The following is a 25091-nucleotide window of genomic DNA, read 5'->3' as shown; positions in this document are numbered from 1 at the left end:
ATGTGGGGGGTTGATCGGATCTCATAGGGTGGGGGCTTTGATCAACTCGAGGGTCCTTTGATGAGGGAAGCTTCCTACTGTACGGGGGGGGGGCAATAAACAGTATCCGCAGAGCTAGGTGGCGTCCTGGGAACGAGGAAGACAAACGGGCACACAGGAAAGGGGGTTTGTATCAAAGGGCCTGGGACCATGAAAAGGAATGAAGGGAGGTGTCGCGCTGGGAACAGGATGGGGTTCTGAGGCAGAGCTGCGCTGAAGAGGGGTTTATGACCCAAGGCATGCGAGAGCGGGGGGTTGTCAGCGTGCGGGCTTTGCGAGGGCGAAGGGCTATGCTGGGGGCCAGTGGCGTGCAGAGGGTGGTTCTGATCGAGGCACCTAAAATGGCGGGTGCACACGACAAAAAGTGTGGCATCCGGGGAAAAGGCAAGATGGCGCAGATAATGTTTACCAAACCGTACTAATTTTCCACACCACTGGGCTTGGGGCCAACGGACCTAGGAGAATAAAAGGGAGGCAGGCCTATCTGTGAGCTACATCTGTTGTTGATGAAATCTTGTCTATTTAAGACATTTGTTTGAGCGCTATTTTAATTGTGTGATTTTTGTGTACTTTTTAAAACACTTACCTGGCAACCTTTGCACTATTCGCTCCTGACCCCATTCCGCCGCGGCAAGGTGCCGATTGAGCGGAGGGTCCTACAGTGAGCGCCACTACTACCACAACTTCCTGCCTGCTCCCTCACTTCCGCTGGTTAGCGGGTTCGTTTTTTCCCTCACTGGGATTATTTAAGCGGACGGGCGCAGCTGGCGTGCCGGCGACACGCCAAAGGCAAGCCCGTCTGCGCCCGTCCGCGCCCTGCCGGGACCAGGGGCCAGACATAATGTTCAATTGACCACCTATACCTCCTCTGACCTCTATAAGCTACAGCATAACGGGCCCATTAACCCTAGCGCCAGGTGGGCCGCTATAAAATCTGGCATTTTTGTTCCTTGTATTGTCCCCTCGATCTCACATGCGCCTGCGTCCCTTACCTGCCTCATGAGCCCTCCCAGTTACTCTCCTACCCTAAATCTTCGGATGGATCACTGACATAATATCGACTACAAAAATATAGACATTTAAAATATGGACTCCAAAATATCGACTACAAAAATATCGAAGTCCTATCTACAAACAGGTAAGTACAACAATATCGAATCAAAAATATCATTTACAAATATGTACTTTATAAAAATATCGAATTAATTAAAATTAATGTAATATTAAAAAAATATTAAAAATAAATAACTAAAATATACTTAACATTACTTAAATAACCTTAAAATGATTAAATAAATAATTAAAGTTATAAAAAAATACTATTTTATTTGTTAAAACATATATATATATTAACATAATATTATTAAAAAATATACAATATTATTACCGTAGCATAGCAAAAGTGTTAAAATTACTATTTCCACTCCAATGAGTGCAACAGTAGGGAAAGCGTTGGATAGTGTAGGGGTAAAAATTACTATTCACACTCCAGTGAGTGCAACAGTAGGGAAAGTGTTGGATAGCGTAGGGGTAAAAATTACTATTCCCACTCCAGTGGGTGCAACAGTAGGGAAAGCGTTGGATAGCGTAGGGGTAAAAATTACGATTCCAACTCCAAAGAGTGCAACAGTAGGGAAAGCGTTGGATAGCGTAGGGGTACAAATTACTATTCCCACTCCAAAGAGTGCAACAGTAGGGAAAGCGTTGGATAGCGTAGGGGTAAAAATTACTATTCCCACTCCAGTGGGTGCAACAGTAGGGAAAGCGTTGGATAGCGTAGGGGTAAAAATTACTATTCCAACTCCAAAGAGTGCAACAGTAGGGAAAGTGTTGGATAGCGTAGGGGTATAAATTACTATTTCCACTCCAAAGAGTGCAACAGTAGGGAAAGCGTTGGATAGCGTAGGGGTACAAATTACTATTCCCACTCCAAAGAGTGCAACAGTAGGGAAAGCGTTGGATAGCGTAGGGATTAAAATTACTGTTCCCACTCCAAAGAGTGCAACAGTAAGGAAAGCGTTGGATAGCGTAGGGGTAAAAATTACTATTCCCACTCCAGTGGGTGCAACAGTAGGGAAAGCGTTGGATAGCGTAGGCGTAAAAATTACTATTCCCACTCCAGTAAGTGCAACAGTAGGGAAAGCGTTGGATAGCGTAGAGGTAAAAATTACTATTCCCTCTCCAGTGGGTGCAACAGTAGGGAAAGCGTTGGATAGCGTAGGGGTAAAAATTACTATTCCCACTCCAAAGAGTGCAACAGTAGGGAAAGCGTTGGATAGCGTAGGGTTAAAAATTACTATTCCCACTCCAGTGAGTGCAACAGTAGGGAAAGCGTTGGATAGCGTAGGGGTAAAAATTACTATTTTCACTCCAGTGAGTGCAACAATAGGGAAAGCGTTGGATAGCATAGAGGTAAAAATTACTATTCCCACTCCAGTAGGTTCAACAGTAGGGAAAACGTTGGATAGCGTAGGGGTAAAAATTACTATTCCCACTCCAGTGAGTGCAACAGTAGGGAAAGCGTTGGATAGCGTAGGGGTAAAAATTACTATTCCCACTCCAAAGAGTGCAACAGTAGGGAAAGCGTTGGATAGCGTAGGGGTTAAAATTACTATTCCCACTCCAAAGAGTGCAACAGGAGGGAAAGCATTGGATAGCGTAGGGGTTAAAATTACTATTCCCACTCCAAAGAGTGCAACAGTAGGGAAAGCGTTGGATAGCGTAGGGGTAAAAATTACTATTCCCACTCCAGAGAGTGCAACAGTAGGGAAAGTAAACACTTCATATATTAACTAAAAAAATATAAATTAATATCAATAAAAAATTAATTAAAAGTAATTACCAATTTAATATAATATAACAATTAATCAATTAAAATTACAAATTAAAATTAATTATTACAAATAGTTACCTATTATTACAAATTAATTACAAATTAACAATCAATTAATTAACAATTAAAAATGAATTAACAATGAATTCAAATTAAATACAATGAAATAAAGTGAATTATTTAATTAATTATAAATAAATTACTTCCCACCCTATTCCCCTATAAACCCACAACCCGCTACAGAAAATAAATTAGTAAAATTAACATAATTAGCAATTAATCAATTAAATAAAATTAATTGGCAATTAAAATTTAATTATTTACCCATAACAAATTAACAATTAATTCTGAATAAATACCAATAAATAATGTTACATATTTAATTAAATATAAATAAATTACTTCCCACCCAATTCCCCTATAAACCCACAACCCGCTACAAAAAATAAATTTGTAAAATTAACATAATTAGCAAGTAACCAATTAATTAAAATTAATTGCCAATTAAAATTTAATTAATTACCAAATATAAATTAATTAACAATTAATTAAAAATGAATACCAATAAATAAATTTACATATTTAATTAATTATAATTAAATTACTTCCCACCCTATTCCCCTATAAACCCACAACCCGCTACAGGATTAAATTACGCAAAAATTAAAAAAACAAAATGTGTTAATTAAAATAAATTATAACATAAATACACACTTTTCAGACATATTAACATAAAAAACACTATAAAAAATTAGATAGTATAAAAAATTCGATAATTTTATTAACCTATATCATATACTTCGATATTTAAACTTTCTGTATTTTTAACATTCGATATTACATTACTTACCTTAAAAACGATATTTTTGATGTCTATATTCTGTCCATTCGATATTTTGTCCATTCTATATTTTAAACTCGATTTAGGGGTCGATTCCGATTCGGGAAAAAAACGTCTGTACGATTTGTATCCGGAGCCCTCTCCGTACGAATCGTACCCGTCCGTCCGAGTCGCGAAGTACGATCCGTATTCCGTGAATTCGTTCGAATCGTCGCGATCCGTATGTATTGCAAGGCTGAAACCGTGAACCGTACGACTCGTACACATACCGTACGACTCATACACTTGCCGTACGACCCGACGAGTACGATCCGGACCGGGGTATGAGGACGCGATTCGTACGGTCCACATCAGGTAAGGGCGAGTCGTACGGAAAAGCACACAAACACATACACACCGTACGGTCCGTACCCCCCATAATCGCAGGGGTACGCACCGTACCCCTGTGATCATGGGGTGTACGAGCCGTACCCCCATTGTACGATCGGTGTACGAGCTGTACCCCCATCGTACAATGGGGGTACGGCTTGTACACCCATCGTCCATGGGGTATGGCTCGTACACCGATCGTACAATGGGGGTACGGCTCGTACACCCATCGTACATGGGGTATGGCTCGTACACCCATTGTTCAATGGGGGTATGGCTCGTACACCGATCGTACAATGGGGGTATGGCTCGTACACCGATCGTACAATGGGGGTACGGCTCGTACACCCCATGATCTCAGGGGTACAGTGCGTACCCCTGCGATCATGGGGGGTACGCATCATACCCGTCGGGGCCGTTCCGTACCTGTTTCGGCCCGAACTCTGCTTTTACGGCTGTTTTCAGCTCCCAAAGAAAAAGGGTCGTACGGTGCGTACCTGACACGTATCGTACTTGCTGGGTCGTAAAAACCAGCCGCAAACCGTACAGATGTCACGTACAGCGGGTTCCGAGGGAGAATCGTATGGAGATTAGAGTCGTACGGTGTCTTGTACGACTCGTACGGAGTACGGTTCCTGGTACGAATCGTACTTCGTCGTACGTACTTGGGACGTTGCAGGGTACGATATGACGGGAAAAACGCTCCGAACGGCTATTCGGAGCGTTTTTTCCCGAATCGGTATCGACCCCATTATGTCCATTCGATATTTTTTACTCGATATTTTGACTGTTTACCGTTCGGATATAGACCCTCTTGTCATCACCTATCTCAATACTCGTTCTATGGTGAAACACCAACTTGAGATGTTTCAGTTATTAGACGCCAACAACATCGACATTCTTCTTCTGTCGGAAACTTGGCTGACGGACGACTCCACCCCTGACATCCTAGCAGCAATTCCCGTTCAAACTAACAGGCTGCAGAGCAAATCAGGCGGTGGAGTCGCAGCTATCATTCGCCAACAATATAAATTCACCATTCTAGAAAGGGTCAATCTTCCTCAGGTCGACAGCCTTATTTTGAAATTCTCCTCCCCAAAGTCTTCCTTTGTTTGTGCCCTTTTCTACCGCCCCCGACTATATGCCTTTGTTTCCCCAGCTCTTTGGCGACCTAATTTCCCAACTAGTAATTAATCATGCCAGGATTATCATCATTGGGGATTTCAACTACTGGCCCACAGATACCCATGAAAGCAACCTTTCGGTGGAATTTTCAGACCTCCTTCTTCGCATGAATTTTTCTCAACATGTCCACGAAGCCACCCATATTAAGGGACATATTTTGGACCAAGTATGGACCTCAAATATTGATATCACTCCCCCTCTGATCTCTCCCTGTCTGTGGTCTGACCACTCTTTTATTTCTCTCTCTCTGGCTCACATCCCCTTCACCCCATCGACTCCTGCCAACAACCTTCTAGCCCGAAATTGGAAACGGGCTAATATGGAAGAATTCCACACCTTACTGGCCACTTCTGCCCCCAGCGGTCAGGCCTCCATCGCCTGCCAGGCTTCTCGCCTTGAATATTGCTCAGAATCAGCTAGCAACAAAATCGCTCCGTTGAAAAAAATAAAAGTTAAACGTCCCCATGATGCTCAACGCTGGTTCTCCGAACAGCTAAAAAAGGATAAATTGGCTCTTCGGCAGGTGGAGCACCGTTGGCGGCGCACATATGCCCCGAGGAGAAAACTGTATATGTAGCCTCGCTAAAACAATATAAAAATTCCATTCTTCAGGCAAAAACAGCATACTTCCCACAAAAAATCATTGACTCTACTTCAAAGGCCAAAGTCATCTTTGCTATTGTCAATGAACTCATACAACCGGACCTAGTAATTATTAAATCTGCCCCTTCACAAACACTCTGCGAATCGCTCAACACCTACTTTATCAATACAAATGCTGATATTAAAAATAATATTCCCACCCCCACTCATCTTATCACGCCGGTCGCATCTTGTAAGAATCCATTTTCACTGGATTATTTTCCTTTGATTACCAAAGCAGCCTTTTTGACCCTAAAGAACAAAGTGAGCTCTGGCTCACCTAATGACTGTTATCCTCCTTAGATCCTAAAGGAGGCCTTCCTTGCTTGTCCTGACCCCCCGCTTGCACTTCTTAATAAATCTCTGGCAACAGGTATTGTACCAGACACCAAACGTGCCGCAGGGGTTCCTATCCTGAATAAGCCTAATGCAGATCCTTCAGTATTAAGCAATTTTCGACCTATCTCCTTGCTTCCTTACCTTAGTAAGATATTAGAGGCCCATGTTACAAACTGCCTAAGCTCATTTATCGAGAATTCCCCGTTTCTTGACTCTCAGCAGGCGGGCTTTAGGCCAGCGCACTCTACTGAATCTGTCATTGTGGCTGTGATGGACGAGCTTAGGAATGGAGCCTATAATAACATCTTCCAGGCACTTGTGCTTTTGGATCTATCGGCGGCCTTTGACACGGTCGATCACGAACTTCTGATCGACCGTGTCAACAACGCTGGTATTCAGGGCCTGGCGCTTAAGTGGATCAGATCCATTCTACATCAGCGGTCTCAGGCGGTTCATCTATCCACCTTCTCTGCAGCACAAACCAGTTTGACCTGCAGAGTCCCCCAGGGCTCCGCCTTATCGCCCCTTTTGTTTAATCTGTACATGCAACCCCTGATGGTCTCCCTTCGCAATATTCCGGTCATTATTTTCAATTACGCCAATGATCTTCAGCTGGTATTCAACCTTGATTCCACCTCTGCATCCAGTACTAATTTTCAATCTACTATGCTTTCGATTAGCGAATGGATGTGTCATAGCCAGTTGAAACTCAATCCAGACAAAACAGAGCTAGTCTTAACCGGGGGGCCTGCAAACTCCTGGAACTCTTGCTTTTGGCCACCCACTCTGGGCACTCCCCCCATCCTGCAGACTCCGTGAAGAGTCTTGGTGTCATTATCTGCAAGGACCTATCAATGAAACCCCAGATCAGTGCAGTTACCTCTTCATGCTTCTTCCATCTTCGCAGAATCCGGAAAATCTGCAGGTTCCTGACTACGGAGGCCCTCACTCTTGTCATCTTGGCCCTGGTCACCTCTCGTATTGATTATGCCAATGCTCTCTATGTTGGCATCCCAGCTTACCAGCTTCACCGCCTGCAGCTGGGATAAAAACAAGCAGCCAGGCTTATCTTTCGCCAGCCCAAACACCTACATATTTCTCCTTTGTTGGCTTCCGGTGGCTAAACGTTGCATCTTCAAACTTGGCTGTACCATCTTCAAGGCACTATCTGATCAGGGCCCTGTCTTTATCACCTCCAGAATCCATCGGTATGCCCCCTCCCGCGTTCTTCGCTCCTCACACCATAACCTGCTTACCATCCCAGCTTTCAAGCGGAAAAAACATGGTGGCCTCAGATTCTCATTTCTGGCCCCCAGGTTATGGAACTCACTTCCGAACGAACTCAGATCAACATCCTGCAACACTCTTTTCAGGAAACTCCTGAAAACTCATCTGTTCCGGCAAGCCTACGAGTAATATTGCCTCCCATTACTGCCCTTCCGCTCCTAGCACCATGAAACCGCTTGGTGTCCGTGCGCTGTACAAATATTTTAACATAACATTTAACATAACACATCTGCCAGTGACAGGATATGCATCATTTGAAACTCAGGAAGGGGCTGGGCACAGCACCGAGTCCATCCTGCAATAGGATTAAAAACACCTGTCTACACCCAAGCCCTTTTTCCACTATCTAGGAGCAATCCCTATCTCACCACAAGGGAGCCATCAGCAGGAATGTGCCACTGGACACTGGCAGAAATGCTCTTTTGGCTTTAGGTAGGAAAATTACAACTATGTGAAAGTGGAATTTCATATAATCGTAATATCAAATCTGACTTGACCATTACATTGGATTTTAAATTACTGTGAAAATAAGTCCTTGAATCATGGTTCTAATCGCTCCCAAACTAAAATTAAGCACCTGGTGTTATAGTGTAACACAGTGTTTTTCTTATGGGAGAACCAGACTTGTAACAATGGAAAACAACTTTGGAGGGTTTTCACTGCCAGGACATGTCAAACATTAAATACACATACCCTACATTTTAATTACAATGCACCCTGCTCTATGGGCATGTAGGGCCAAACGTAGAAGTGACTTATAAGTATTACCAAGTAAACGTTTCGGCCAGACAAACGGTTTGTTTTGCCAGGTCAAAATGGCAGTTTAAAACTGTACACACAGCCTGCAGTGGAAGTCCTGGAGACATGCTTTATAGTTCTATCTTAGCCAGTGTCATAGTGGGTGCTTCATCCCATTAGTACCATTCAATTTCACAGCCACTGGGTACATCCGGTACCATTTACTATAAATTTACAAGTAAATTCATTGTACCAATTATGGGAATGCCAATTCTAACATCTTTCAAGACAAAAGCACATGCATTTTACCATTGGTTAGCAGGAGTTAACTGTACAGAGTCCTACAGCCAGCAAAAATGGGTTTAAAGAAAGGCAAAAATCTGGGGGAATACCACACAAAAGATGGTCATTTCCAACAGTGACATATTGACTTCTTCAAAGAGGTGCACTGGACGACAGCTACAGCCTCATAGTCTCTGCTAATTGCTTTCCAGTATATAATACAAATGTGTGTGGGCCGCAGATCAATTGTAGTCGGCAGGCTGAGCTGCGCAGTGCGTGCCTCACATAGCAGCTCCACCCACACCAACTGTGCTCTTTGAATTGTATTGCCCAAATGAGTAGCAAACAGCCAGCGCAGTGCAGGGTGCCTGGTTGGAAGAGTGTTGTGTATTGATGTGAACCTATGTGGGAAGCTTCTCGATGTTGTGCATCAGTGGCCAGAAAGGTGCTCATATCTTGTCTTGAGTTGCAGCGTTTAATAATGGAGCGGAGGGAAGAACTGTGAGAGAAGAGTGCACTAGTCCAGTCGCGGCTGATGCAGGTAAGCTCGGTGAGGCAGGGCACAGGGGTGGGGGGAGTCGACAGAAAACGGTTTTATTTATTTATTGTTTTCCTATTCTGTTGTCTGTTTGCTTCCACCTGCGCTTACCTGCACCGGCTGTGACTGCACTACAGGGGCAGCCGGCATGGCTCGAGGGTGAGGAGGCGGCACAGGGGTCACAATTGCAGGCAGTTTCACAAAAAAAAGTAAAACTAAATATTTAACCTTTCCGCTGGGTCCTGGGTCCCCTGTCCATGGTCTTGCTCCTGCTTTCCTGCTTCCGACTTCAGGAACAGGAAGCAGGCTGCCAGGCTCCCTCCCCTAAGCCAATCACAACACTGCAATGCAGCCTTGTGATTGGTCTGAGCGCCGTACCATGGCGCTCAACCAATGCCTGTAGAGGTGGGCATGTTCTTCATGCAGACTGTAAAGCAGGCTGCATGGAGAAGGGGAAAGTGCGCACGACTGGTTTGGGGGGCCCAAGAGGGTGAACCAAAAAGCTATTGTGCACTTAGGAGTGGGCAAACCTCCCCTTCCCTGCCTCGCTCTGTGAGCAGAGCAGTAGCCCGCAAAGGAAACATAAAAGTACAATAAGTTAAAGTTATTAACATTTTATACTTCCTTCCCACTGATAGAAAGCACCACTGTGGGACAACGCTCCTCCGCCAAAGTGGAAGAGCCACCACTGCTGCACTAGTTTACATTGACTCAACCCTTCATGTGTAGAGCTCATCCAGAAGTGAACAACCACTGGGGCTCTGGTAACCAACCAGGACGTTAGTTGCCTAATATGATGGTATAGGGGATTAAAACATATGGGCAGCTACGGCACAGAGGGGCAGCGATCTGCTGTATGCATTTATCCCAAAAATGTGAGTTATCACAGAAGACTGAGTAATGCACATGGTACTATATGTAAAGCAGGGTACTGTAGATGAGTAAAATAATGCCAAATGGCTGCAATAAAAGTTGGACCAGAAAAGGAAGGTAGTGATAATACAGAGCGGGAGCCATAGAGCTAGTAAGGTATAGATCGTGTGAGAAGAAACTACACAGTCGTAATTCTCAACCACTGAACTTCCAAAAAAGGCAGCGTAAGGAGTTTTGGTGAGTTTTTCTATTAGGCAATGGGATTAAAACATTTTTAAAGAGTGAGTTGAGAAATACACTTCTATGAGGACGGAGGCAATGCTTAAGAGTCACATTTCTATGTGACTCTTAGAGTATATCCAGGTGTATCCCCTCCCTATGTATATAGAGATAACTCTAATCACTAGTCTATGCAGTAGACCGGTGCGCTCTCTTCCATTTCTATGTGACTCTTAGAGTATATCCATGTCTATCCCCTCCCTATGTATATAGAGATAACTCTAATCACTAGTCTATGCAGTAGACCGGTGCGCTCTCTTCCATTTCTATGTGACTCTTAGAGTATATCCATGTCTATCCCCTCCCTTTATATATAGAGATAACTCCAATCACTAGTATATGCAGGAGACCTTTTTACTATCTTAGAGTATATCCACGTGTATCGCCTCCTTGTGTGACTTTACATCTTGTACATTTGCAATTTTTTCCGTGTGCATCCTTCTTTTGTAACGCATGTAATCCTAAATCCTTATGTTTCTCAACTGGTGCTTATGTAAAGCGCTCTGACACCTTCGGGTAAAGTTCGCGCTATAGAAAATCGCATAAATAAATAAATAAATAGACTTACAGCCTGATTCATCAAGGGGCCGTTTTGCGTGGCCCTAATAGCGAATCATAGCGACTCGCTATTGAGGACACGCAAAACGGTATTCATGTAGGAATTGCTAAATAAATAGCGATTCCTACATGTTCTCTATTTGCGAGTAGCAATTTGCTACTCGCAAAAAAAGGAATAACTCCCCATTCATTCCTATGGGCCAAAAGGCCCATAGGAATGAATGGGGAGTATCCCTCATTTGCGAGTAGCAATTTGCTACTCGCAAATCAGATAGCGATTTTAAGGGTGCCAGGGGTGTCCAAAGGACACCCTGTAGCACCCCTAAAATGCACATTTGAACAGGTGTTGCGCACACACATGTCCAAAGGACATGTGTGTGTGTAACATGCAAAAGAAAAAAATGCACTAAAGTGCTTTTTACACTATTTACGCAATTTACCACCAAGTCAGACCTGGTGGTAAATTGAGACCAAATATTGCGATTTCGCTATTTCTATTTGGTTGATGAATTGCATTTAAGGAATCTCTATTAGAGATTCCTTAAATCCAATTCCTCGCAAATATGCGAATTCTTAAATAGCGATTTTTGCATTTGGGATGATGAATCCCAAATGCAAAAATTGCACTCGCAAAAGGCAAGATTCTGAGAATCTTGCCCTTTGCGAGTGCAATTTAGCTTGATGAATCAGGCTGTTAGTCGTTTATCCAGTCCGATAGGTTTCCTTGCATTTTGACGCATGCAGCATTGCTTTTCTACTTTGAAAAATGCATGTTTAAAAGTATGCAAGAGAACGCGAAGAAAGGCATGATCTCAGCGTGATTTGCGCTAAAAAAAAATGTATATGTAAAATATCTGGAAGAAGTGTTCTGTAAATGACAAGAACTATTCAGCGTGCAGTAAAAAGAGGAGGCCAATCAGATTTCATGTACAAATGGCCAATCACAAAATGCCTCACATATTTATCCCGGATATTTACAAACAGCACGAATCTGAGCCTGAACTGCTGTACAAAGTCCTCGCAAGTTATTAACAGTTGTTTTTCCAAAAGGAAAGCTGTATCACGTTTGTCTCATCTGCTTTCCCACTGCTAGCTAAGTTGAATATTTCATTTTCAACAAAGTAAGTGACTTCCCGTTGTAAAAAAATATATTTTGTATTTATTCATTCATTCAGTAGTTCATATAGTTTGATGTTGTATGCTGCTTAACAGTCTACCGCTTCCTGGCTGCCTTTTTATTTTTAACACAAAGTGGCGATTTCCCATGTAATTCAGAATTTGTTTTGAAAATGGTGAGTTATAACATTAAATGTCTCACTGTTATGTTTATTATGATTAACTTTCGCCAGTCAGTCAATATTTTCTCAGATTTATTTGGATAGGAATTAAAACCAATAGGTATTTTGTGAAACTCTTGTAAGAGATTATAACATTTAATGTTCCCTATTTGTCCCTGAACGCACTCTTAACGTGTAAGTGTAACTACTGAAAATAGGCATTACCTCCTTGTTTTCGATATACCAGTCACAGCGGCAACTAATATCCTCTAGTGGTTTTCAGCCCAAAAGAAATATTTATGACGGGATTGTTAACTTTATTTTTTTCCAGAAAGCATCAAAGTCTTGACTAGAAAAACAGGACACTTCTAACATGGGGCTTGTTGACAGCAATATATTATAATAGTCGTGTAGTCTGCTGTAAGAGTAATTATTAAAACTATTTTGCAATAGAATTGTTTATTTAACACATACAGATAGTTCAGTGGTGGATAGGCGTGCAGGCTGAAGTAGTTGACATATGATTGTAAGTGTGGTTTTCATCAGACCAAACTCAGTCATCACTTACACGAAACATGCTTTAGGGGGCTTTACAGTTGGATACCTATCTATCATTTACACTTGCTATAACTTTTGAAATGTGAGTAGTGTGAATTCTTTAAACTGCATATACCACAATGCATTGTAAGGACTGGTACAACATGTTCAGTGTAGGAACCGCCCATTTAGTAGGATTCATGGCAGAAGCATTTCACCTTTACTGAAATTAGTGCTGTGGTTATTTTATGCCAACAGCTCACAATCTTGTTTTTTACGATAGTTTGAAAACCTCTTATGTTATGGAGGTGATGACTCCAGACGGAAGTTGAACCTTAATCACAAAAGTGGAGACAACACTGAAAAATCATGTCCAATACCAGTCTTGTGCTCCTAAAATGCCGGTTGGCTGTACTGGTGAAAGTTACAAACCATTTTTGAAATATTTTATATTTTACCTTGATACCCGAAAAAGCATTGCTGCGCGGTGACTCAATGTCGTGTGTGACTATATTTATCCAGTCCTGGGGGGACAACAGACCAACCTTTGCTGCTCTGCTGCTGCGGGGGCAGTGGCGCGGCACTCCATAGCCACACGCCGTGAGGGGAACGGCTGCCTGACCGCGAACGCCGTGAGGGCAACGGCTGTAGTTTCCATCGGGGAACTACATTACCCAGCACCACCCGGGGCCGGCGCACACCTGACACGCGACCAGCGCCCCCGGAGGCGCTTCAAGAGGCTCACGTTCCACGAGATTGCTGGGGGATAACAGACCAACCTTTGCTGCTCTGCTGCTGCGGGGGACGTGGCGCGACACTCCATAGCCACACGCCGTGAGGGGAACGGCTGGCTGACCGCGAACGCCGTGAGGGCAACGGCTGTTGTTTCCATCAGGGAACTACATTACCCAGCACCACCCGGGGCCGGCGCACACCTGACACGCGACCAGCGCGCCCGGAGGCGCTTCAAGAGGCTCACGTTCCACGAGATTGCTGGGGGACAACAGACCAACCTTTGCTGCTCTGCTGCTGCGGGGGCACTGGCGCGACACTCCATAGCCACACGCCGTGAGCGGAACGGCTGGCTGACCGCGAACGCCGTGAGGGCAACGGCTGTAGTTTCCATCGGGGAACCCGGGGCCGGCGCACACCTGACACGCGACCAGCGCGCCCGGAGGCGCTTCAAGGGGCTCACGTTCCACGAGATTGCTGGGGGACAACAGACCAACCTTTGCTGCTCTGCTGCTGCGGGGGCAGTGGCGCGACACTCCATAGCCACACGCCGTGAGGGGAACGGCTGGCTGACCGCGAACGCCGTGAGGGCAACGGCTGTAGTTTCCATCGGGGAACTACATTACCCAGCACCACCCGGGGCCGGCGCACACCTGACACGCGACCAGCGCACCCGGAGGCGCTTCAAGAGGCTCACGTTCCACGAGATTGCTGGGGGACAACAGACCAACCTTTGCTGCTCTGCTGCTGTGGGGGCAGTGGCGCGACACTCCATAGCCACACGCCGTGAGGGGAACAGCTGGCTGACCGCGAACGCCGTGAGGGCAACGGCTGTAGTTTCCATCGGGGAACTACATTACCCAGCACCACCCGGGGCCGGCGCACACCTGACACGCGACCAGCGCGCCCGGAGGCGCTTCAAGAGGCTCACGTTCCACGAGATTGCTGGGGGACAACAGACCAACCTTTGCTGCTCTGCTGCTGCGGGGGCAGTGGCGCGACACTCCATAGCCACACGCCGTGAGGGGAACGGCTGACTGACCGCGAACGCCGTGAGGGCAACGGCTGTAGTTTCCATCGGGGAACTACATTACCCAGCACCACCCGGGGCCGGCGCACACCTGACACGCGACCAGCGCGCCCGGAGGCGCTTCAAGAGGCTCACGTTCCACGAGATTGCTGGGGGACAACAGACCAACCTTTGCTGCTCTGCTGCTGCGGGGGCAGTGGCGCGACACTCCATAGCCACACGCCGTGAGGGGAACGGCTGGCTGACCGCGAACGCCGTGAGGGCAACGGCTGTAGTTTCCATCGGGGAACTACATTACCCAGCACCACCCTGTGCCGGCGCACACCTGACACGCGACCAGCGCGCCCGGAGGCGCTTCAAGAGGCTCACGTTCCACGAGATTGCTGGGGGACAACCGACCAACCTTTGCTGCTCTGCTGCTGCGGGGGCAGTGGCGCGACACTCCATAGCCACACGCCGTGAGGGGAACGGCTGGCTGACCGCGAACGCCGTGAGGGCAACGGCTGTAGTTTCCATCGGGGAACTACATTACCCAGCACCACCCGGGGCCAGCGCACACCTGACACGCGACCAGCGTGCCCGGAGGCGCTTCAAGAGGCTCACGTTCCACGAGATTGCTGGGGGACAACAGACCAACCTTTGCAGCTCTGCTGCTGCGGGGGCAGTGGCGCGACACTCCATAGCCACACGCCGTGAGGGGAACGGCTGGCTGACCGCGAACGCCGTGAGGGCAACGGCTGTAGTTTCCATCGGGGAACTACATTACCCAGCACCACCCGGGGCCGGCGCACACCTGACACGCGACCAGCACGCCCGGAGGCGCTTCAAGAGGCTCATGTTCCACGAGATTGCTGGGGGACAACAGACCAACCTTTGCTGCTCTGCTGCTGTGGGGGCAGTGGCGCGACACTCCATAGCCACACGCCGTGAGGGGAATGGCTGGCTGACCGCGAACGCCGTGAGGGCAACGGCTGTAGTTTCCATCGGGGAACTACATTACCCAGCACCACCCGGGGCCGGCGCACACCTGACACGCGACCAGCGCGCCCGGAGGCGCTTCAAGAGGCTCACGTCCCTCTCGCCCCGCGAGCCGCGCGCGGGAGCTGCCCGGGAGAAGCCCGGGACAAGGGCGGTACAGTCTTTGGCAGTCGTTGGCAGGAGGCGGGGCTGGGCCCACCCCCTGAGAATTCACAATGGGCAAGCGGAAAAATTCTGCTATCACAGACCAGGGAGGTAAGAAAGCAAAAATATCTAAACATTCTGAGTCCATTATATCTTACCTCTCTTCTGTGATGGGGGCACTCACTAAGGAAATTGCCAATGCCGAATCTGAATTGGGCTTACCTCTCACCTTACCGACATCGCCCACACATTCCACTGATATAGCCCTATCGGTCCCTTTGGAGCCAGAGGTGCTCATTCTAAAGGCAAATCCATCTGTCATTCCTGTGGGGTCCCCTTCAACAGAGGGTAACCAGGTGACTGTTTTGCTAGAGCCTGCCCTACCGCAGGCCAAAGCCTCAAAAAACATTTCTAAACGGAGGAGGAAATCAGAGGGGAAGGTTCCAACACAAACACAGCATGATGTTACTCTCGGAGACCAACTTGAGTCCTTGTTTACTGCACGTATTGAACCCCTTTTGCTGGGCATTGCGAAGGACATTGTTGAGACTTTGAACACTTGCCTCACTGGATTACTTACAAAATGCACCCTAATTGATAAATTGGTTAAAGATTTTGCTACTATCTCATCCCAGTTGGCAGGGGGTAAAGCGCCATGTGATGTTGCACCGAATAATGATATGGAAATAGCTGATTCCAGCCCGCTGAGTTGTGGGAGGGCCCCCGATACGGATAGGGTAGGATGTCAAATAGTCCGAGCCCAGTTTCAGGGGGCACCAAGCAAGTAGAACAAGCAAGGGGCAGCAATATTAATAAAACAGCACCATCTAAGAGGCAAAAGGCCCGACAGCTAAATACGGAACTACCCCCAGAAGCAGCCCCCTTAGTTGCAGTCTTCGTGGGGGTACCTCCCCTGGTAGAAGGGATGGTTGAATCGGCTTCTGCCCTAATCAATAAGGCAAAGACATGGTGTGCGGTGGCATGTAGTGGCGGGACGGAAATTGCCAATAAAGTAATATTCGCACGCAGGGTAGGGTGGATAGGGAAACGACCCAAGCAAATACAGGGTGACTCATTGTTAACTTTGATCACCCTGATGTGGCTTATAGACTATTCTGGGATGGGTCAGATATCTCGGGGGATGATCATATGAGACCTATTCCCTTGGGGTATTTCTACCCACCCTTACCATCAGTTCTTGGTTTCCGGGATAGTCATGCAGGGCGAATGAGGGGGAGTATGCACCCAATAGCAGGAGGGCTGAGACCAGTGACACAGAAACAACATAATTCCGGGAGAGAACCAGGTGCTGGATCAGTGCTGAATGTAAGTTCAGCGCACAAGGCAAAGGAGGGAGAGGCATTGACCTTGGTCAATCGATTTTCACCCCTCTTGGACATCGAGGAAATTGATTGACAACCAGTTCCCGTACAAGCCACTCGTACCAGGCCCCTTATCATGGGAGAACTGGGAGTATGCAAGTTGATTAGCTGTAACATCGCAGGGGCAAGAGCAAAGAGGAAAGATGTAGCCTGGTTGGAGTTCATTAGCGCCCATGATATCATAGCATGCCAGGAAACCTGGGATACTACGTCTGAGTTCTGGCTACCTTCACTACACCATCAGTTCCTAGCAGGTCGGGTAGGGCCAAGGGCGGTCTTATGTTCCTTTTTTCTTTGAACCTGAAAGGTAAATTCAGGCAGATTAATTGTGACTCTTTTAATCTTCTTGCTGTAGAATGGGTAGTTTCATCCAACTGTAGGGTTCTTATAATTCATTTTTATAATGCTTGGGATAGAGATAAGGAAATAGAGCACTTAGTTTGCTTGGACAAATTCCTCTCTACGTTCAGTCAGAATAATCACACGAATTTCGACTTGGTTTTATTAGGTGATTTTAATGTGCATTTATGTAATGATTTGTGTGTGGTCGAAGAAGAGGCAGACATGTGGAGCAGCCAGGCACCCCACTTCGAACATTCTAAGGGGGGGGAGGCCCTTGAGGAGATGCTAGCTAATCATAATTTGTATGAAGCAAATATTACGGAGGATGGGGCGAGAACGGTAACTTACAAAGGTTCGACCTCTGGTTCTGTAGTTGATTATATCTTTTTATCGCCGGGCTTCTTATCTAGAGTCAAGACCTATAATGCAATTGTTTCTCCCCACAGTGACCACAACCCGGTTTTGCTTGCGGTCGAGTGGGGGGAACGATTGGACATTAACCCACTATCTGATATCCCGGGTCCAGCCCTCTGTCCCACAGACCAGGGGAGAAGGCTCAAATGGGCAAATGTGGTCCCTGGGAATTTTATGTACGAAATACTACCCAGAATTGCAGGTCCAATGGGGATCTGTCAGGCGGAAGGCTCCACCGCACGTGAAGTCATGGGAGCCTTTGAGCGCATCTGCGCGGAAGTCTCTGATGCCTTAACGGTTAAATGTACCCAAGGGGTGGAAAAGAAATCTAGGTGGTTCGATGTTAAGTGCTCCAAAGCACATAGGTTACTAATGACGGTTCTGAAAAACACCCCGAGAAACAGGGCTGAAATAGCGGAGGCAAGAAGGGTGTACAAGGCCACCATTAAGGGGAGAAAGCAAGCTATAAAACAGGCAGCGTGGGATAACTTAACATCTACAGACGTTTTGCGGGATAGCTCCCAATTTTGGGCTACTGTGAACCAACCCTTTTTTTCAGATAATGACAATAGGGTAATGGATTGTGTCATACCAGATGAAAAGTGGCTTTAACACTTTAGCACAGTGTATGGCAATAGTGATCCGGATAGCCGGCACAAATGCTGGGAGCCTCTAGAGTGTGTTCCACTGGTTTTTACCCCGGCAGAGGTGGAGAGGGCCATTTTGGAAACATCTAAAAAGAAGGCCCCAGGGCCGGATGGGGTGCCCGGTGAATTTTATATGCACTCCCCTATACTTTGGGCGGGGGTCCTGAGCCAAGTTTTCACAGCTGCTAATAGCAACATCTTCCCCAACAGTTGGGCCACATCAGTCATCGTGCCAATTTTTAAGAAGGGACAGCACGATGACCCGGGGTGCTACAGGCCCATTTCCCTCCCAGACTCTGCTATTAAGATTCTAGGCAGAGTCTTATTGTACCAACTGAGAGAAAACATCGAGAGGAGGGGTGGACTGTCAAACCTGCAGTATGGATTCAGAGAGAAAAGAGGCACTGTGGATCAATGTCTAAACCTCCAATTGTTAATATCAAAATACACAGTTGCCAAGGAGGGGTCCTTGTTTCTGGCATTCATGGACCTCTCCTCGGCTTTTGATTTAGTAAATAGGGCAAAACTGTGGGCTGTTTTATTGGAGATGGGGGTTGACAATTCACTTGGTAACTTTATAGCCTCCCTACATCAGGAACTCTTTGCTAAAGTAAGAGTTACAAAAGAGGGAAGATGCACTACCCACTTCAAATCAGAGAGGGGAGTGCGGCAGGGCTGCATCTTGGCCCCCCTCCTTTTTACTATCTATATAAATGGCCTTGAAAAACACTTGGAAGGTGTGAGGGGGGGATGTACCGCGTGTAGGAGAGATAAGAATACCTGCTCTCCTATACGCGGACGATGCAGTCCTGATAGCACGCACGGGGGTGGGCCTTCAACGCCTGTTAGATTCATTTGGTGCATTTATGGATCGGTTGGACCTGAAAATTAACACCAATAAGTCCCATACGATGGTGGTGACCCACAATAGAAGGAAGGATAAATCTATTTCTCTGTTTTGTAAGGGGGAGGTAGTGACCAGAGTCACACACTTTCCCTACCTGGGTGTGACTTTTGATGAGAAAGGCACCTGGGGCCCCCAGATTAAGTCAAAGAAGCTTGCCATGGCAAGAGCCGCTTCAGCCCTATGGAGGCTATTTTAAAGATATACAATGCTAAGTGCATATCCATAGCTATGTATGGTGCGCCTCTATGGGGGTATCTGTCGCATGAAACTCTTCAAAGGGCAGAAAACAAGTTTTTAGGACAACTCCTTTCCGTCCCCCAATCTACCCCCACCTACTCGATTCACGGGGAGTTGGGTATAGATTATGTAACAGACAAGCTCAGATTGGCTCCCCTAACATGTTGGTTAAAGACATGGCTAAACAAAGAATTAACACTTAATCACACCATCTTGGAGGATCTCATGTCTCTTGACCACAGGAAGAGAATTCCTTGGCTGGAGTACGTGAGACAGACTTTTGAACAGCTTGGTCGTCCAAACTTATTCTATTCGCCATCCTCTATTAGAATGGAGGACATTACCTGGGTTAAAAAACACTTGCTGGGAAATATGAGATTGGCTCGGGAGGAACTAGAATTAACAAAACAACAGTTAGATTACACTATATGCTGTTATCCTCCCCTTCCCTAGAGCCCTACCTCGCTTTTGTAACTAAACCCTTCCATAGACATTTGCTAATTAAACTCAGAATTAATTTAATTCCATACGTGCTGGGTTGTTGTCAGTCTTGGAGTTTACCGGAAAGGGGACCGCCATGTAAATGCGACGAATGCTCTACTCAGGACACTATGCACTTTATGATGTTTTGCACTCTATATAGGGATCCGAGGATCAAATATTTGTTACCGATTTTAAAAGAAGCAGGGTTTACTCAAGTTAGGCCAGCTTTGGTGTACCTACAGTCCCTTGGTAGTATTCGTATTACATATTTTGTGGCTAGTTTTTTAGTGGCAGCATATAGAATTAAAACAAGGACCTTGCCTGCCACTGTTGTAGCACAAATTTAGGAAACAATGTGTAGTATGATCAGATAAAATTATTTGCTTTGCCTATTTTGCACACTTTGTATATAATGACTGTTTTATGAAGTATACATCATGAAATTTGGTTGTTTTAAATTGCATATATTGTTGTTGTTTTATGGCTTTTATGATTTTAAAACAAATCGAATAAAGTGTATTTTGACTGACAGTCCTGGGTTACTATCTAACAGCGGTTTCAATGCTGGGATTTTTTATGTGCATCAATGAAAGCAAATCTACAAGTTGTAGAATGCAAAATTACTATTAGCTGAACAGTCATGGTTAGTTAAAGGTATCACATATAGCCATTGGCTGCCAAGTTTCTGAGGTCACTCACTGCGTGATGAGTTCCCCAGTACATGTTTTTTTAGGTTTCCCCTAGGCAGGAATGTCTCTTCGGGACATGCTGTATTCAGGTATGGACTTGAAGCTCCGCCCATCTTTTCAATTGGCTCCTCTGACTGTCCTCTGTAAATGGTGGCTTTTGATTTAGTATTAGGTTTAGGTTTAGTAATCCCTCCTTAGTTCCTCCTTTTCTCCTTTTGTAACCTCCTATGAGGACAGCCCCTGTAAGGTGTTGTCAATCGGTATGTTTTATTTACAGCTTGTCAGCACTATTTTCTGGCTTTCTCCTATTGCATCCAGGACCTGCTCTTCTGCAACCTGCTTTTTTAAGCAGCACAGCCCTGCCTTATCTTATGTTTTTTGCTTCACCAATGGCTGCCACACCATTAATGCTGCTCATAGAATAATATATTTTTTGAAGCACCGCGATATTAAAGTGCGCGTTACGTTCTTTTTTCAGCCGGCATGCTTCAGGTTAAAAAATGTTGGTGCGCATTTCTTTATGTGCAGCTCGCCCAAATCAATCAACACACTTGTAAAATACACATTCATCAATGGTGCCAACGCAGCTCCAGCTTATTCAAACTCCCAAGTTACAGCCTCTCATCCATCATCCCGCCCTCAGGTGCTGCGCTTTAGGTTTCAGCACGGCACCCACTTTCATATTAACAACACTGGCACAACTCTTAATATTTTACCACATCAACTGCTTTATGATTATTTGAAAAAAAAGTATTAGCATGGCACCCGCTTCACGAGCCGCCATGAACATAACTTTTATATGCACGAGCGCCGCTCTTTATTTTTCAACACGGCGCCAGCTTTCATATTTACAACCCCAATAGTTGTAAATTTCACAGATGTAAGACCTATTGCATTTCAAGTGTTGTTTCTTTCAGTTCTGGGACTTATAGTCCCGTTTTTAGGTCTCGACCTGAACCAGCGCATGCGCTGGTCTCGGCCGAGACATTTTGGGGCTCTGAAAAATGCTACTTTGCGGGCGATCAGCTTACTGGAATGCGCACAACAGCGCGCACGCGCACATGAGTGTTATAGCATGCTGATCGCCGGCAAGCTAGCACTCGCGGTGACGAGCGTGCACACCACGCACGTCACCAGTCGCGTTTTTTTTATTTGATTTCGCGGCCGCCAATGCTCGTTAATTTTTTGCTGCTCTAACTAAAGGCTTACAAATGCAAGCACGCTTAAAAAACACAAACGTGATTGAATGTAAAAGAACAACCACATAGATCTTACGAAATGTGTCACTTCCTTCGGAACATGTAATGTGTGTGTCGCCTCAGGTACTGACACTAACTTTGAATGCTGTTAAAGGTTTGTGCGCCAATAAAGATACATATGGTGGAATTCATTTACATATGTTTTAGTCAGGCCTGGTTCCATTTGTGTAAGTTTTGCATTTTCATGTGCGTCGGAGTTCTCTCTAATCGCCTCACTTGCATAGATAGCAGTGACTTGGAATACTTTGTGCGGTTGGGTCTGTTATATGTTGGAGCAGCTGCTAGTGTGACCCTTGCAGGCTACATTTGGACGGGCCCTTCCATTGCTCAGACCGACCAATAATTACAAATTTACTTTGAAATGGGTCCCTGCAGGGTCCAATATTCACGTCCTTCCCTTAACACCCAAAAATACGGATTGATTTCTCAACAATGACTGTAAAATACCTTTTCCATGTCCGTGATTCGGTCCCTATTTACGTTTCATATTTCATCTCATCTTACCGTGTGTACGCATATTTCTGTTTTCAGATGTTGTGTTCTGTAGTTTTTTAATGCAAAATATGAGTCTGAACTGAGTCAGGTCTAGGTGTGTGAGACCAGGTGTGTGTGGCTGTTCATAAATGGCGGTGATTAGGTGTGTGAGGGTCGTGTGAGAGTCTCACGTTTCTCATGCTGCATGTTAGGCGTTCAGATGCCTATGAAATCAAGAGATTCGCTGAAGACTGCACGGAGCACATACTCAGTTTACTCCCATTTAGTTTTAAACGCTCCTCAGCCCAAGGCTTAAATTGCACGGGTATTGTACGGGTGCAATGACTCACACAAGTTATAAGTCAAAGTGCAGGGAATGCTAAATATGGTGTAGCAGTCCCATGTCATTAGGGCCATTGGAATTATGAGAGTTTGCATCCGTGGCGTTTCCCTTCATAATAAAGGATTTGCCACATTTGCCTCATAATACAGCATCTGCTGCATAACTTGCAGGTTTTACAAAAAAAAGAACATTTGCTTCTAGCTCATACAGATCAAAAGTACTAAAAAAATGCAGCAACACGAGCTGCTGGGCAGTGTAAGGACCTTTGCAAAGCTTAACTGGTCCCCTTCCTCTTGCTTATTACTGTATTTTGGTGTTAAACTGGTACTTCTGATGTGAAACACTTTATTCAGCAGTGCTAACCTGTAAACCTGTCAAAATAAGGAAGTAATGCACATTTCGGGATGCATAATGTGTCTTTTCTTTGCGCATCATTTGGTCTTTCCCTGCCGCATAATTCTAGTGGCCCTGTAAATCATCTTTTTTAGGCATCTGGTTGGTAGCCCCAAGGGCAAGTTACTCAAGTGTTGTAGTTTTAGTTTGAAAGGCTTTTGGTCACCCTCCTCCCCCCCCCTTTTTTTAGGTCGAGGACTATCGGTTCTGCCGTAAGGCAGAAACCCGAAGTCTGAGATTTAATGATTCTTAGAGTGCTGCATTTATCCCTCCCTCTTTTTGCTCGTTCTCCATTGGCTGGCTTCCTAAATGGAGGCCAGCCATTGGAGGAGAGAGCCGTCACTCCGAATTAGCCCCGTCTTTTTCGGATTTGGGGGCGTCATTTTTGCTGTTCTTTAGACAGTGACGTCATCCGTCACTCAGAACAGTAAAACCACGCCCCCAATTCAGAAATTTTTTTGAGCTTTGGGCCGCCATTTTGTTTACTTCGCAGTGAAGGTGAGCCGTGTATTCTGGTCCAGATCTGCGATCTCGGGCCATGCGCTGCCACAGGTACGTTTTCTACTCGTGTTTTTCTTGCTCTGATCCGTGATGTGTGGCACACTAATCGGTGTGGTCTGTGGTATCCTGAGCAGCTTGTTTGTATGCGTGGCACTTTCCCCCTTCCCCGGGAGGCGTGGTAGGGCAGGCTCCGGGGGAGAGGTAGTCTTGAATTTGAGAAGTTCAAAAACTGCTTTCCATTCGAGGCCCGTTCCTGTCAGGCTTCTCCCGTGGTGACACGTTTCTGTGCCCTGACACTGCTTACAGGGCACTTTAAGCGCCCCGGGACCCCCGATCCTCTTGCGCGAAGGTGTTTGACAATGTGTTCTGCCAAACAGAGGCACAAGCACGGCTCCTCCGACAGGAACGGCCAGCCTGCGCCGGGGGACGTGGCAAAGAGAGTCCCTGACCCCAAGGGAAGCTCCTGGACAGAGCCCAATGCGCCAGGCACCCCCCAAACTGGAGGACCGCGGGTGAGAGCCCCCACGCGCATCCCACAGTCACCCCCTTGGACACAGAGCCAGCAAGCAGCTTTCGGGTACACTTGACACCCAGAGGACCTGGACAAGGGGTATAGAGGTACATACCCGTCTGAGACACCCACACGCGGCACCTGGGAGGCTACAGCACCCCCCCTTACACATATACACACACACACAGCGGCAGCTCAGCAGGGCCTCGGCCAGGCTTTCGGAGCCCCACTGCAGCCTCCCCTGTCTAGCGCACGGGCTGGCATGCAGGCAGGGCCCGGCCTTAGGGGGGATAGGGACCGTGGAAGGAGAAACACCTACCCTTTGTGCCATGGGGACCTCGCTGCGGTCCCAGACCGGAGCAGCGGCGGAGGGGGGTGGCTCGGGGCTCCTCCGGGCGGGCAGCCGGGCATCCACCACCAGCGTGCAGTGCGGGGCTCCCTCCTGGCCGTGCGCGCTCTCCGCGGGAGCAGCGGGGGTGTCTGGCCGGCGCTAGCAGGCCGCCGGGGCTGGCAGAGGAGGCATGGGGAGCGCAGGCAGGGCACGGCAGCTCCGCTCCTCGCTGAATCTCTTTCTTGCCTTTTGGCTGCCAGAGCTGTCCATCAAGGGTCCAGAACTGTCAGAAGCAGGATGACTGATAATCCTGGTGCCTGCTGGGCGGGGGAGGGGGAGGGGTGGGCACGCAGACACCCCCAAACACCCTCTTCTTTCTTCTTCAGTCCCGCTGGACTCTGGAACCTGGACCCGCCCGGGATCCGAGCATGGAGGCAGCGGCGGTGGGCTCCTTGGAGGGGGGGAGGTGGGCTTCACCGAGACCAGCTCCAGCCTTGCATCTTCCACCGGGGGTAGCTGGGTCTTCTCCAGGGGTCTCCCTTTCTGTGCTGGAGGTACTATCCGCTCCGAGGGGCTCCGCGCTCCCAGCGTGGGGTTGTCCTCTGCTTCAGGGGGCTCACCGCCTCAGCTGTGCGGATGCTCTCTGCTCCCGGGGCTCCCTTGCCTTGCTGAGGATG

The 25091-nt window shown here is 46.8% G+C and overlaps 1 protein-coding gene across 2 annotated transcripts in view; it reads left to right on the top strand.

The window, feature by feature from the left end:
• The first annotated feature begins 11785 nt into the window (after nt 1-11785).
• Nucleotides 11786-25091, top strand: part of FGGY (FGGY carbohydrate kinase domain containing) — a 2115431-nt gene continuing 2102125 nt past the window's right edge. The window contains exon 1 of one of the 2 annotated variants that reach the window (XM_078669875.1): nt 11786-11924. The gene's annotated coding sequence lies outside the window, so the exon portion shown is untranslated. The remainder of the gene's footprint in view (nt 11925-25091) is intronic. The other variant, XM_078669881.1, reaches the window with a different exon arrangement.

This window comes from Lissotriton helveticus, chromosome 1_2 (genome assembly GCF_964261635.1).
Source record: "Lissotriton helveticus chromosome 1_2, aLisHel1.1, whole genome shotgun sequence".
In the NCBI taxonomy this organism is placed as follows: domain Eukaryota; kingdom Metazoa; phylum Chordata; class Amphibia; order Caudata; family Salamandridae; genus Lissotriton; species Lissotriton helveticus.
The sequence above is the reverse complement of the archived record's forward strand: the minus strand, read 5'-3'. Positions and strand labels throughout refer to the sequence as shown.